We start from the raw sequence: 14,562 nt of genomic DNA on the forward strand, positions 1-14,562 counted from the left end.
CTCCATCCGGGGTTCATCTGGATCACACACACAGACACAGATTTCCAACCGTGTGAAATAAAATGTGCCACAAGTGGCGTCTGTGTTTTTTTCTTTTTAAAGATGTTATGTTTATGTTGTGTGAAGCGGGTCGCGATGGTGTTCCCCGTCTCCCCCACATATTGTAATCCACATTGTACACACGTGATGAGGTAAACACAGTTCTTAGACTTGGTGTTTCCCCTGGCTGAGTTCAGAAAAACGTCTCCCGTGCTGTGGCTTTGCAGCCATTTTCTGTGTTTATAAAAGGCATCACTCTGACCCCTCCCCTTAGTGCTGTGCAGAGGTTTTAATTTGGCCTTTACCAAATAGTCCAGTAAATTCTTGTTTCTCCTGTAGGCCGGGATGATCCTGTGGTCCTGCAGGACAGAAGACCCTGTGGTGTGGGAGAGGAATCTCCTTCTGCATCCTCTGACCAATGCCATGGTGGAAGGTGAATACGTGGTGACAAAGGGGAGACTGGAGCCCACAGTAATAGGCTTCTTCTCTAGGAATGACCTCTGGCATTTTCTAAGAAAGGTCCTAGAGTACCCCCTGGTGGACAAAGCGTGAAAGAGCACCCCGACTGCAGCACGGAAATCCTCTTCTCTGCTGCATATTCTGTGAAACCTCAACAGTTGGGATTTGATTAAGCCAGCATATGTGTGCTTTGGGTGGAAGCTGGTCTTGAAGAGCAGAGCATGTGTGTCTGTCTCCTTAAAAAATACCTTAATGTCCAATGTGTGGGTTTCCTTAAATGTGTTACTTTTAAACGTTGTGGTGTCCAGAAAGTCAACAGAAGTCAAATTGTCGGTGGATTTAATTTTAATAGACTGATTGTGATTGTTGAGGGTGCACAGAAACACTTCGAAATCCTCCCTCGAGTGGGGCCACACACCCCAGATGTCGTCCAAATATCTATAATAATGCAATGGCTTTTTAGGACATATTTTCAGGACTGATTCCTCCTACTCAGCCATGAAAATGTTAGCGTATGCGGGAGCAAACTTCTTCCCCATCGCTGTACCCTTGATTTGAAGGAAAAATTCCCCATTAAATTCAAAATCATTTTGGGTTAGGGTTAGGGTTAGGGTCAGGGTTAGGGTTAGGGTTAGGGTTAGGGTGGGTTGGGGTTTGGGGCAGCCGTGTTGCCGGGGCAACACCGCTCCCAGTGTACTGTCCATCGCTAGGCCCAACTCCAGGAGGGTTAGGGTTAGGGTTAGGGTTAGGGTTAGGGATTAAAAGATTGTGAAGGTCCTGCGAACAGGACCATCGATGCACAGTCCAGCACCACCCCACTGTCTGCACCTCTCAACCCTCATTGAGGCCTTTAGGATGCAAGGTGTCCAGCTTGTTGATCCACAGCCTCTCAGCTCTCCTCCTCAGGGGAGCACTCCACCTGGGGTTGCACTGGAGAATGCTAGTGGATAAGGATTTCCATCCATGTACTGTGAAATGAGCCACTAATGGCGTCTGTACCTTTTTTCTGTTTGTAATATTATATTTGTGTTGTGCCATCCTGGTGGCGATGCTGTTGCCCGTCTCACCCACATACTGCAGGCCACAAGTCTGGCACATAATAAGATAAACACAATTTTTACATTTGACATGACCCCGAACCATAATGTGGAAGACCTCTTTTGTGCTAGGGTTAGGGTTTAGGGTTAGGGTTAGGGAATAAATAGTTTTTGATGGACCTGCAAGCAGGACCATCTGTGCACTGTCCAGCACTGCCTCACAGCCCGCAGCTCTTAGTCCTCATTTAAGCCCTTGGGATACCTGGTGTTTAATTTATTGATCCAGCCCCTCTCCGCTCTCCTCCTCTGGGGAGCGCTCCATCCGGGGTTCATCTGGATCACACACACAGACACAGATTTCCAACCGTGCGAAATAAAATGTGCCACAAGTGGCGTCAGTGTTTTTTTCTTTTTAATGATATTGTGTTTGTGTTGTGTGAAGTGGGTCGCGATGGTGTTCCCCGTCTCCCCCACATATTGTAATCCACATTGTACACACGTGATGAGGTAAACACAGTTCTTGGACTTGGTGTTTCCCCTGGCTGAGTTCAGAAAAACATCCCCCGTGCTGTGGCTTTGCAGCCATTTTCTGTGTTTATAAAAGGCATCACTCTGACCCCTCCCCTTAGTGCTGTGCAGAGGTTTTAATTTGGCCTTTACCAGATAATCCAGTAGATTCTTGTTTCTCCTGTAGGCCGGGATGATCCTGTGGTCCTGCAGGACAGAAGACCCTGTGGTGTGGGAGAGGAATCTCCTTCTGCATCCTCTGACCAATGCCATGGTGGAAGGTGAATACGTGGTGACAAAGGGGAGACTGGAGCCCACAGTAATAGGCTTCTTCTCTAGAAATGACCTCTGGCATTTTCTGAGAAAGGTCCTAGAGTACCCCCTGGTGGACAAAGCGTGAAAGAGCACCCCGACTGCAACACGGAAATCCTCTTCTCTGCTGCATATTCTGTGAAACCTCAACAGTTGGGATTTGATTAAGCCAGCATATGTGTGCTTTGGGTGGAAGCTGGTCTTGAAGAGCAGAGCATGTGTGTCTGTCTCCTTAAAAAATACCTTAATGTCCAATGTGTGGGTTTCCTTAAATGTGTTACTTTTAAACGTTGTGGTGTCCAGAAAGTCAACAGAAGTCAAATTGTCGGTGGATTTAATTTTAATAGACTGATTGTGATTGTTGAGGGTGCACAGAAACACTTCAAAATCCTCCCTCGAGTGGGGCCACACACCCCAGATGTCGTCCAAATATCTATAATAATGCAGTGGCTTTTTAGGACATATTTTCAGGACTGATTCCTCCCACTCAGCCATAAAAATGTTAGCGTATGCAGGAGCAAACTTCTTCCCCATCGCTGTACCCTTGATTTGAAGGAAAAATTCCCCATTAAATTCAAAATCATTTTGGGTCAGATTGATCTCCAGTAACTGTAATAATTCTTTTTCTGGTCGCTTTTTGTCGGGGTGTTTCCGAAATGAATTCTTAACGGCCTGCATGCCTTCTTTTATGTCAATGTTTGTATAGAGACTATCAATATCAATGGTGAATAAAATTGAGTTGTCCGGAATGCGGAGTCTTTTAATTATCTCTACAAAGTGGTACGTGTCCTTTATGTAACTCGGGTGTGTGGTCGACAGAGGATTCAAAAAGTGGTCGAGGTACTCTGCAGTGTGATAAGTCTCACTGCTGCAGTCAGACACGATGGGCCTGCCGGGAGGGATTTCATGTGGTTTACTCCACTTGGCAGGGTCCTTGTGTATTTTGGGCAGCATATAGAATAATCTGGCTCTAGGTACAGCGTCACCCATTAAATAATGCTTTTGTTTCAGATTAATGAACTTCTTCTCATGTAGAGTTAGGATGATTTTATTTACAATCGGGACAGTGTTTGGATAAATGGGGTGGGTCAATTTGGTGTAGTATTTGGGATCATTAAGCTGTCTGTAGCCTTCCCATAAATATTGTTCCCTGTCCAAGATCACTATAGAGCTGCCCTTATCTGCTGGTTTAATAACTATGTGTTTGTTATTAACTAGTTCATCAAGTGCCCGCACTTCCTCCCTACTGAGGTTAGGGTTAGGGTTAGGGTTAGGGTGAAAAGGGGTTTGGGGCAGCCGTGTTGCCAGGGCAACACCGCTCCCAGTGTACTGTCCATCGCTAGGCCCAACTCCAGGACCCTCAATGTTCGTTCAGCCCATGTGGCTGCTTGGTGTCAAGCTTCGCGATCCATTTCCTCTCTGCAGTTCGTCTCTGGATTATGGTCCACCTGGCTCAAGATTCAACAATAATTATTAACCATAACCTCTATTTGTGTTCAATAAACTGCTTTATTAATGGTGTGTATGTTTTCTTGTGGTTGAGGATGTTGTGTTTGTGTTGTGTAAATCTGATGGAGAGTGCATTCCCAGTCTCCCCAACATACTGCATGTCCCACCACTCACAAGATATTAAATAAACACAAGGGATTTGAGGATCCCCCCATAGAAAGACCTGGAGCTCCCTCTAGTGGCTAATGCGTAACATGACGTTTTAACTGTTTTGGCAAAATCCCATAGTTTGAAGTATTGTCGGTGGAATCTGAATAATTGTGAGTTTACACCACTTTGTGAATATTATGTCACGGATGAAAACTGATTTTATAAAACCCTTTTCCTTAAACGTTGTTGTGTTCAAAAAACCTACCGAATTTGGGCTGCTTGTACTTTTAATTAATAATTGATTTATTCCCCTCCTGCGTAAGGGTTTAGGGTTAGGGTTAGGGGTTAGGGTTAGGGTTAGGGTTAGGGAATAAATAGTTTTTGATGGACCTGCAAGCAGGACCATCTGCGCACTGTCCAGCACTGCCTCACAGCCCGCAGCTCTTAGTCCTCATTTAAGCCCTTGGGATACCTGGTGTTTAATTTATTGATCCAGCCCCTCTCCGCTCTCCTCCTCTGGGGAGCGCTCCATCCGGGGTTCATCTGGATCACACACACAGACACAGATTTCCAACCGTGCGAAATAAAATGTGCCACAAGTGGCGTCAGTGTTTTTTTCTTTTTAATGATGTTGTGTTTGTGTTGTGTGAAGCGGGTCGCGATGGTGTTCCCCGTCCCCCCCACATATTGTAATCCACATTGTACACACGTGATGAGGTAAACACAGTTCTTGGACTTGGTGTTTCCCCTGGCTGAGTTCAGAAAAACATCTCCCGTGCTGTGGCTTTGCAGCCATTTTCTGTGTTTAAAAAAGACATCACTCTGACCTCTCCCCTTAGTGCTGTGCAGAGGTTTTAATTTGGCCTTTACCAGATAATCCAGTAGATTCTTGTTTCTCCTGTAGGCCGGGATGATCCTGTGGTCCTGCAGGACAGAAGACCCTGTGGTGTGGGAGAGGAATCTCCTTCTGCATCCTCTGACCAATGCCATAGTAGAAGGTGAATATGTGGTGACAAAGGGGAGACTGGAGCCCACAGTAATAGGCTTCTTCTCTAGAAATGACCTCTGGCATTTTCTAAGAAAGGTCCTAGAGTACCCCCTGGTGGACAAAGCGTGAAAGAGCACCCCGACTGCAACACGGAAATCCTCTTCTCTGCTGCATATTCTGTGAAACCTCAACAGTTGGGATTTGATTAAGCCAGCATATGTGTGCTTTGGGTGGAAGCTGGTCTTGAAGAGCAGAGCATGTGTGTCTGTCTCCTTAAAAAATACCTTAATGTCCAATGTGTTGGTTTCCTTAAATGTGTTACTTTTAAACGTTGTGGTGTCCAGAAAGTCAACAGAAGTCAAATTGTCGGTGGATTTAATTTTAATAGACTGATTGTGATTGTTGAGGGTGCACAGAAACACTTCAAAATCCTCCCTCGAGTGGGGCCACACACCCCAGATGTCGTCCAAATATCTATAATAATGCAGTGGCTTTTTAGGACATATTTTCAGGACTGATTCCTCCCACTCAGCCATAAAAATGTTAGCGTATGCAGGAGCAAACTTCTTCCCCATCGCTGTACCCTTGATTTGAAGGAAAAATTCCCCATTAAATTCAAAATCATTTTGGGTCAGATTGATCTCCAGTAACTGTAATAATTCTTTTTCTGGTCGCTTTTTGTCGGGGTGTTTCCGAAATGAATTCTTAACGGCCTGCATGCCTTCTTTTATGTCAATGTTTGTATAGAGACTATCAATATCTATGGTGAATAAAATTGAGTTGTCCGGAATGCGGAGTCTTTTAATTATCTCTACAAAGTGGTACGTGTCCTTTATGTAACTCGGGTGTGTGGTCGACAGAGGATTCAAAAAGTGGTCGAGGTACTCTGCAGTGTGATAAGTCTCACTGCTGCAGTCAGACACGATGGGCCTGCCGGGAGGGATTTCATGTGGTTTACTCCACTTGGCAGGGTCCTTGTGTATTTTGGGCAGCATATAGAATAATCTGGCTCTAGGTACAGCGTCACCCATTAAATAATGCTTTTGTTTCAGATTAATGAACTTCTTCTCATGTAGAGTTAGGATGATTTTATTTACAATCGGGACAGTGTTTGGATAAATGGGGTGGGTCAATTTGGTGTAGTATTTGGGATCATTAAGCTGTCTGTAGCCTTCCCATAAATATTGCTCCCTGTCCAAGATCACTATAGAGCTGCCCTTATCTGCTGGTTTAATAACTATGTGTTTGTTATTAACTAGTTCATCAAGTGCCCGCACTTCCTCCCTACTGAGGTTAGGCGGCACGTGGTGAATTTTGAAGCGTGTGTTAAAATACCGAATGTCTGATTGTATTAGAGCAGTTATGGTGTGTGGTATTTGTGCCTGTACAGGAGCCCAGGACGATTTATAAATGAACGGGAGTCGTTCACACTCTCTCGAGTTTTCAAAATAAGCCGCCAGCTTTAACCTCCTGTGATACTGCTGTAGATCAAAGCGGCTCTGCTCCACAATCTGTTTATTAGTTCCCTTAGTGGGAATGAAATTTAACCCCCTGCCAAGGAGAGTGCGCTGTGCTTCAGTGAGTTTAAAGTGCTTAGTGAGGTTGATGACTAACTTATCCCCCTCCTGAGTAGGCAGGTTTATGGGGACAATTAGTTTAAGTAGTGAACCCAATTGTCAAATATGCGGGCAGCTGTGGCTCGGGTCCAGTGGATGTGATCCGGACCTGTGTGAAAGAGACCTGCTGGCAACGCTGGGATGTACTCACACATTCTCGCAATAGCAGTGTTCAGATGTGTGAGGCGCAGTTTCTCCTTCGGGGGAAGATCTCCGGAGAAGTTGACCTGTGGCACAAAAACGTCAGCAGATGGAAAAGTCAGTCTAACGCTTCGGAGGGCCCTCTGCAGCTGTTTGATGGCCGTCTCCTGCGTTTTTTGGACACGGTTGTTGATGCCGAAGGCCAAAATGACCTTCTGCACCGTGACCTCAGAGGTCGTCTTGTTCATCAGGAGATCTGCGTTCCTGAAGGTGCCCCCTGGAAAAGCATCCACCTGCAGATCCTCGATGTTGTGGGCTGGCAGTTTGTACACATTGGAGTCTCCAATGATGAGCCACTTCCTGGTCACATGGAGACTCCAATCCTGTGCCTTCCGCGCGGTGGACTGGTGTCTGCATGGTCGCTGAGCTCCCTGCGGTGTCTGCAGGCCGGAAGTGGGAGTGGCCACCGGCCGGATCAGCTGGGTCTGCACCGCTGTCCTCAACCTGGTGGTGCTGATGGGCGTTAAGGGAACGTGCCTCACGTCCCTCTGCATCCGGGACCACGGCTCTCTCGCCTCCTGCTGCACCAGCTCCTCCAGGTTCCTCTGGGAGAACTCCACCTCGTCCGTGTTCGGGGCCACACACGGATTACGCGGTGCGAAGGACCATACAGCAGATATTGAGGGCGTCGCTGCCGCCGGTGGAGGTGTCGGCGGTGATGTCGCTGCTGATGATGGCGCTGTTGCTGTTGCCTCCTCCGCCTCCGTCTCTGCTGCTGCTGCTGCTGCCTCTGCTGAAGCCACTGACGACGAGCTGGGTGAAAGTTCTATCGTGAACTGTGGTCTACGAAAGTTCAGTCTCTGTGGCCGGGGCAGCTGGGAAGACTGTAATGGGAAAATGATATGTGACCCTTTTAAAATGCTGTGCAGCGCGTGGACCTGGGCCGCCGTCGTGGTGATGACAGGTGCCACAGGTGCTGCTGCTACGGCGGCGGGCTGAGGTGAGTCTGGGCGTCTCTGGGCCTCGATAGTGTGTGTGGGCGGTGCGTTTACCGGTTCCGCTCTGGCCACAGGTCTCACTCGCCTCAGGGGATGACTCACCGGGTCAGTCTGGGCCGCTGGTGCTGCTGTTGTCGCCGGTGCCGCCGCTGCAGGGGCCTGTATTGGCTCATCTACCGCCAGACCGGCCATCCAGTCCACAATTGTCTCTCTGGCCTCTTTTAATGTGTCCGGGCCGAGTCTGCGGCCAAACTGCCTTTTGGCCCAGGCCGCCGCCACCTCGAACGGGTCACTCCACTCTGGACTATTGAGTCTGTGAAGGTTCCGGATTTCCTCCTTTATCACAGACTCATAGTGGTCCTGTAAAATGACCAACGCAGTGTGCTCCCAGTTCTTAGCGTTGCCTTCAATAAGCATCTGCGTGGCCATGTTGGGAATAGCCGGCTTAATGAATGCGGCTAACTGCTGGGTCATTCTAGAGATCGTGACCGGTGGGTGTGTTATAACAATGTTAGAAAAGTGATGTGCCGCTTTAATGATCTTATGGAGGATCCGGCATTTAACAGTGAAAAGTGGGTCGTCAGATCTGGGCCTATTCTGAGCGCCCTCATTGTTCTGGTTCTGGTTTCGCTGGTACCGTGTGTTATTGCTATTTACGTTGCTATTGTTATTGCTATTATTATAGGGGGCGCGTTGAAAGCGGGAGTCAAAGGACCGGGGCTGTGCGGGTCTTGGACGGGGACCGCGGTTAGCGGGACGTCCCGTGTACCTGTCATCCTGGCCGCCATCATAGCGCCACCGCGGGGCGCCTCCCCGATCCGCGGGTCTCCGGACAGCGTTCGCGTAGGTGTCGCGTGGATAGCGGGGCTGCTGTCGCTGGAAACGTGGCGGTGCGTTCTGCTGAAAGCGGGGCTGTTGCGGCTGGAACTGTTGCGGGGCTCGGCGCTGGTCCTGTGGCGGAGCGTGCTGATTGCGGCGCCTACCGCGTCTGCCGTACTGCACCAGCGTCCACTCGCCTTCATCCTCCCGGCCACGCCCGTACATGTCGCTAGCTAGTGAAGCCTCGTGTTCACTAGCCACGAAAAAAAGGGCGAAGGAAAAGTTGTTCTTTTTACCTTTTATTAACTGGAACAATAACAACAAAAATAAAACAATAAACGGAACAAGTTTAAACAGTTTAGCAACGTTTCGGATATAAAGAATATCCTTCCTCAGGCTATAAAACTTGTAAAAAAGTGTGAGCTAAAGATGCGCGCTGTTGTTGTCGCTCTGGTCAGCTCGGTGAAATGACGGTCCGGCTAGGGCGTCGCCAATATGGCGGCCGTGACCTTTCCCCTCCCCGGTGTAGCTGACCAATAGCTGCGCTGAACTACGAATCTCTAGGTGCATCGCATACAGTGAGACGTTCAATGCACCCGTCTCAAAATCCGAAATACCAGCATCGTCAAAACCAGAAACATGAATCACATAGTAATAAGGCATAAACATGATAATAACACCAGTAAACATCACACGTATAATTATTAAAAATAGAAATAGTGATGGAACATGGAATAAAACACACATTTTTGTCAAAAAGCAGAAATATTAGAAATATTTACAACGTAACCACATTCCCAAACAAGTGAATAAAACCCTTTTTCATACATCCAACTGTGAAATAACACAACAGTTAAAGGGCCAATTGGCCTTTTATTTAAACTTCAACCTGTAAGTGGTACAGTGGCAGGATCATGGATGATGAAGGGTTGGGTTTAGGCATAGGTTATGGAGTGGTTGTGTTTAGGAAAAAAGGGTTAGGGTTAGGGTTAGGGTTAGGGTTAGGGTGTGTGGTGAACGCGGTCCTCCGAAGGGGGCCACGGGGGTACTGGCACAAGGGGGACCATGGTTAAAAAGGGTTTTTTTTAGAAAAATTAAAACTGGAATAAAACAGATAAAAAGCAGGGGGAGAGGTTTAAAAAGAAGGGGGGAAAAAAATGAGGAATAAAACAAGGCTGTATAATAGGCTGGCAGAGGCAGTGGTGGCTGGGCAGGAGGAGAGGGAGGGAAATAAATCGTCAAAAATAAGGGATAAAAAGAGATAAGAATGTGAGCTAAAAAGGGAGGGGGGGGGGGGAAAGAAAAAAGAAAGGGGAGGGGGGCTGTTTTGGTGGGGGAAGGAATATGAGTGGAATGGGAAAAAGAAAGATAAACTGAAACACCGGTGTTCCCTGAGAAAAGAAGGGCATTTAAAATTCATATGCATAGTACAAATACACCACATCTAGATTTAAAAAAATAAATAAATAAATAAATAGCTAAATATTCACATGTCAGGAAAATAAGTTAAATACACCACATCTAGGAAAAAAAGATTTATAAAAGATAAATAAATATAGATAAGGATAAATATATAAATAAATGAATATATAAGAAGAATAAATAAATATAAAATATATATAAAAAAATGGAAGTAGAAAGAATTCATATTGAGACAAAAGTGCTCAAGGGATGGGGAAGGTAAGAAAACATGTAAAAAACGGGAACACTGGGGGAGGATAAGTGCCGTAAGGGTGTTAAAGTTTATCCAAGGGTTCCTTCCAAAAGTATAGGTCGGCTTTCAATTCGTCCTGCAAGGGAGACTCCAGAAGGAAGGTTAAAAGGTGAGTGGTTTGGAAAAAGGAGGGGGGCAAGTTAATTAGGAGTGTAGGGGGGTGGGAAGTTAAAAGACAGACTGGGTTAGTACTTCTCATTGAGGCCAAAGGGGTCTATAGTTCCCAGTCTGTGGATCCATCTCCTCTCTGCCGCTTGCCGTTGTGTTGTGCTCCACTGCCTGCTGCCCTCGAGGCCCAAACTGTGGAGGCCAAGCGAGCCATGGAGTTTAAAATGATTATAAAGGACGCTGGTGCCTTTGCCACTCTTGATCAAGTTAAAATGCTGCTTTATGCGGAGGTGCAGTTCATTCTTGGTCTCCCCCACATACAGCTTGTGGCAGGTCCCGCACCTGATGGCATAGATGACGTTACAGTCAATAGGTCGTAGGACCTGCCCGATGTTGTAGCCAATTCTAGACTGGGGGTTAAAAATGTGGGGAAGACGAATAAAACAGATCTCCGATTCTCGAGACGCTTCCTTTTTATTTTCTTTTTTATTTAAATTAGTGTGAACCAGGAAATCCCTAAGGTTCTTGTTCCGGCGAAAGGCGGAGATCACACGAGTGTCCTCCAGTGCGGCACAGCGTTCCCTCGTCCCCTGGAAGTTCTGCTTCACGGTCTTCAAGAACTTGTGCGTGCAGCTATTATAAGTTAGAACCAGAGGGACGAGGGACTGGGTTGGTGGTTGTTGGTTGCTGTCGCCGCTCCTGAAGGATTCGGCAACCTCCGCCTTGATCGTTCTAAGGAAGCGCCTCGAGTAGCCCCTGGACCTCAATGCTTTAAAAAGGGTGACGGTTGCCTCCTCCACATGGGCAGGGAGGGTGCAAATCCTGTGGAACCGGATCAACTGGGATTTGATGAGACCTCTGTACGTGTGTTTGGGGTGGTAACTCGATTTGTGTAAAAGGGCGTGACGGTCCGTGTCTTTAAAGTATACCTTAGTGGCCAGAGTTTTGGTCTGGTCGTCGGAGGTCCGAAAGAAGGCAATCGTATCAAGGAACTCAACTGCCAGATGTTGAAGGTTGTGTTTGAGTTTGATTTTAGGGTGATGTGCATTTAAAGTGTCCAAAAATGTGTGAAATTGTTCCTCAGTGTGGTCCCAGACGCCGAAGATGTCGTCCAAGTACCGGAAGTAGATGAGGGGCTTGTATTGGAGTTTGGTGAAGGCTGCTCTCTCCCAATGGGCCAGGTATATATCCGCATAGGCCGGGGAATACTTCCGGCCCATAGCGCACCCACACAACTGGAGATAATATTTGTTATTAAATGAGAAATCGTTCCGAGTCAGGGTGATGTGTAGTAGTTGCAACAGTTCTTTATCTGGTCTGGCCGGGTCGGGGTGCTGTTTAAAAATGTCCTGAATGGCAATGAGGCCTAATGAAGTTTCAATATTTGTGTAGAGGGAGTCTATGTCTATGGAGAAAAGAAAACTATGACCGGGTACTTTAACATTATTGATTATCTGGACGAATTGATATGTGTCTTTAAGATAACTGGGGTGTAATTTGGAGAGAGGGTTGATATAATGATCAATGTATTCTGTGATATTGTAGGACTCGGAACCGCAATCGCTGACTATGGGGCGGCCGACCGGAACAACAAAGGGGACCGTCCAGGTTTCCGGAGGCTTATGAATCTTGGGGAGCAAGTAGAAGAGGCGGGGCCTGGGTTCCTCCGGACCGTCCAAATACTGTTTCTGTTTTGAGTTGATATAATGATTGTTTAAAAGGCTATGTGTGATGTCTCGAATTAAATGTTGTGTAGCTATTTGTAATGAATGTGTGAGTGGTGCATAATATGTGTGGTTTTTTAATTGTCTGTCTGCTTCTAATATGTAATTATGTCTGTCCTGTAAAACTATTTGGCCCCCTTTGTCCGCTGGTTTGATGACTATGTGTTTGCTATTGCCCAATGTTTTAAGAATGTGTTTGTGTTGTAAGCTAATGTTGGACTGTGTGTGCATATGGGGGCTCCATTTTGTCAGTGCTAGCAAGTTGTCCTGAATGAGTTGGTTGATTTCTGGTGAGATGGTGTTTGGGGACGGTTCCCAGGAGGACGGTCCGGTAAGGGGTACAGGCTCCCGCCTCGGGGCTCCCCAGAAGTGATCTAGCAGTTTAAGCCTCCTGTGAAAAGTGTGGAGATCCCCCCTGAGCTCCGGCCGGGTTGGAGGTTTGGGAGTGGGGATGAAGGTGAGTCCTTTTTCCAAAATCTCCAACTGTGTGGGTGTGAGGGAGAGGGCAGAGCAAAGGTTAGTGATGTTTGTAAGAGGGGGAGATGTGTGGTCACATTCCTCCCCCTTCAGCAGTTTAAATGTGTTTTCCAGTACTGGAAGATCATCTCCGCCGTCTGGGGTGTCCAATGTATGTGATCCGGGGTGACCTGAAAGAGAAGGGGGTTTATTTCCGGGATAAAGTTATACTTGTTGGCAAGGATGGTGTTGAGGTGATTGAGGAGTGAACGTGTATTGGGTGGTAAGTGTGGTGAAAAATTAATGATGGGAATGTGAATGGTTGCGTTGGGGAATTTGGCTTTAGCAGTTCTCCATAATAGAGCCAGGTTCTTGGAGATGGTGACGGTGGTGTTGAGGGAGAGGCAGTTGATTATTCCTACAGAAAGGATGACCTGAGTGGTCTCTGGGTGAGGGGTGAGTTTGAAGAGGATGTCGAAAATATTCTTAAAGCTTGCACCAGGATAGCTATCTATTTGGATGTCGGGGTCTGAGAAAGAAGGGATGCGGGCCAGGTTCGAGTCCCCGATAACGACCACCTTCTTAGAGACCTCCAACGACCAGAACTTGGCCTTCTGAAAGGGTTAGGGTTAGGGTTAGGGTTTAGGGTTAGGGTTAGGGTTAGGGTTAGGGTCAGGGTTAGGGTTAGGGTAGGGTTAGGGTTAGGGTTAGGGATTAAAAGATTGTGAAAGTCCTGCGAACAGGACCATCGATGCACAGTCCAGCACCACCCCACTGTCTGCACCTCTCAACCCTCATTGAGGCCTTTAGGATGCAAGGTGTCCAGCTTGTTGATCCACAGCCTCTCAGCTCTCCTCCTCAGGGGAGCACTCCACCTGGGGTTGCACTGGAGAATGCTAGTGGATAAGGATTTCCATCCATGTACTGTGAAATGAGCCACTAATGGCGTCTGTACTTTTTTTCTGTTTGTGATGTTATATTTGTGTTGTGCCATCCTGGTGGCGATGCTGTTGCCCGTCTCCCCCACATACTGCAGGCCACAAGTCTGGCACATAATAAGATAAACACAATTTTTACATTTGACATGACCCCGAACCATAATGTGGAAGACCTCTTTTGTGCTATGGCTCTGGAGCCATGTCCGCTGCTTAAAATAGTCCACCGGGTTCCTGACTTGTGGAATATATAGAGGTCTTATTTTAGCTTTAACCAAAAAATCCTGCAGATTTCTATTTCTCCGGAAAGCCGGAATAATTCTAAAATCCTGCAGGACGTCCTTGTCTCTGGTGTGGTGAAGGAATCTTTCCCTGCAGCCTCTAACCAAGTCTCTGGTGGACGGTGAGTATGTGGTCACAAAGGTGAGGCTTGAACCAACCATGATGGGCTTTTTAACAAGGAAATTCCTCTGGCACTTTCTAAGGAAAGAGCGAGAGTACCCTCTGCTGGACAGAGCGCGAAACAACACTTTGACAGCAGAATAAAAGTCCACCTCTCTGCTGCAAATTCTATGGAACCTCAACAGCTGAGATTTGATTAAACCAGCGTAAGTGTGTCCGGGATGAAAGCTGGTTTTAAAAAGAAGTGCATGGGTGTCTGTTTCTTTAAAGAAAACTTTAATGTCCAGTCTATGGGTTTCCTTGAATGTAGTGTCTTTAAATGTTGTAGTGTCCAAAAAATCAACTGATGTGGGGCTGCTAGTGGATTTAATGGTGATGGATGGATTAAAGCTGTTGAGGATTCCAAGAAAGATGTCAAAATCCTCTCGCGAGTGAGGCCACACACCCCAGATGTCGTCCAAATATCTGTAGTATTGTGACGGTTTTTTGGGACACATTTTCAGGACAGAGTCCTCCCACTCAGCCATAAAAATATTGGCGTATGCGGGGGCAAACTTCTTCCCCATCGCCGTACCCTTAATTTGCAGAAAAAATTCCCCATTAAATTCAAAATCATTTTGGGTCAGATTAATTTCCAGTAGCTGTAGGAGCTCTTTCTCTGGTCTCTTTTTGTTGGGGTGTTTCCGAAATGCATTTTTAACGGCCTGT

The sequence above is a fragment of the Gasterosteus aculeatus genome, chromosome Y (assembly GCF_964276395.1).
Source record: "Gasterosteus aculeatus chromosome Y, fGasAcu3.hap1.1, whole genome shotgun sequence".
Lineage (NCBI taxonomy): Eukaryota > Metazoa > Chordata > Actinopteri > Perciformes > Gasterosteidae > Gasterosteus > Gasterosteus aculeatus.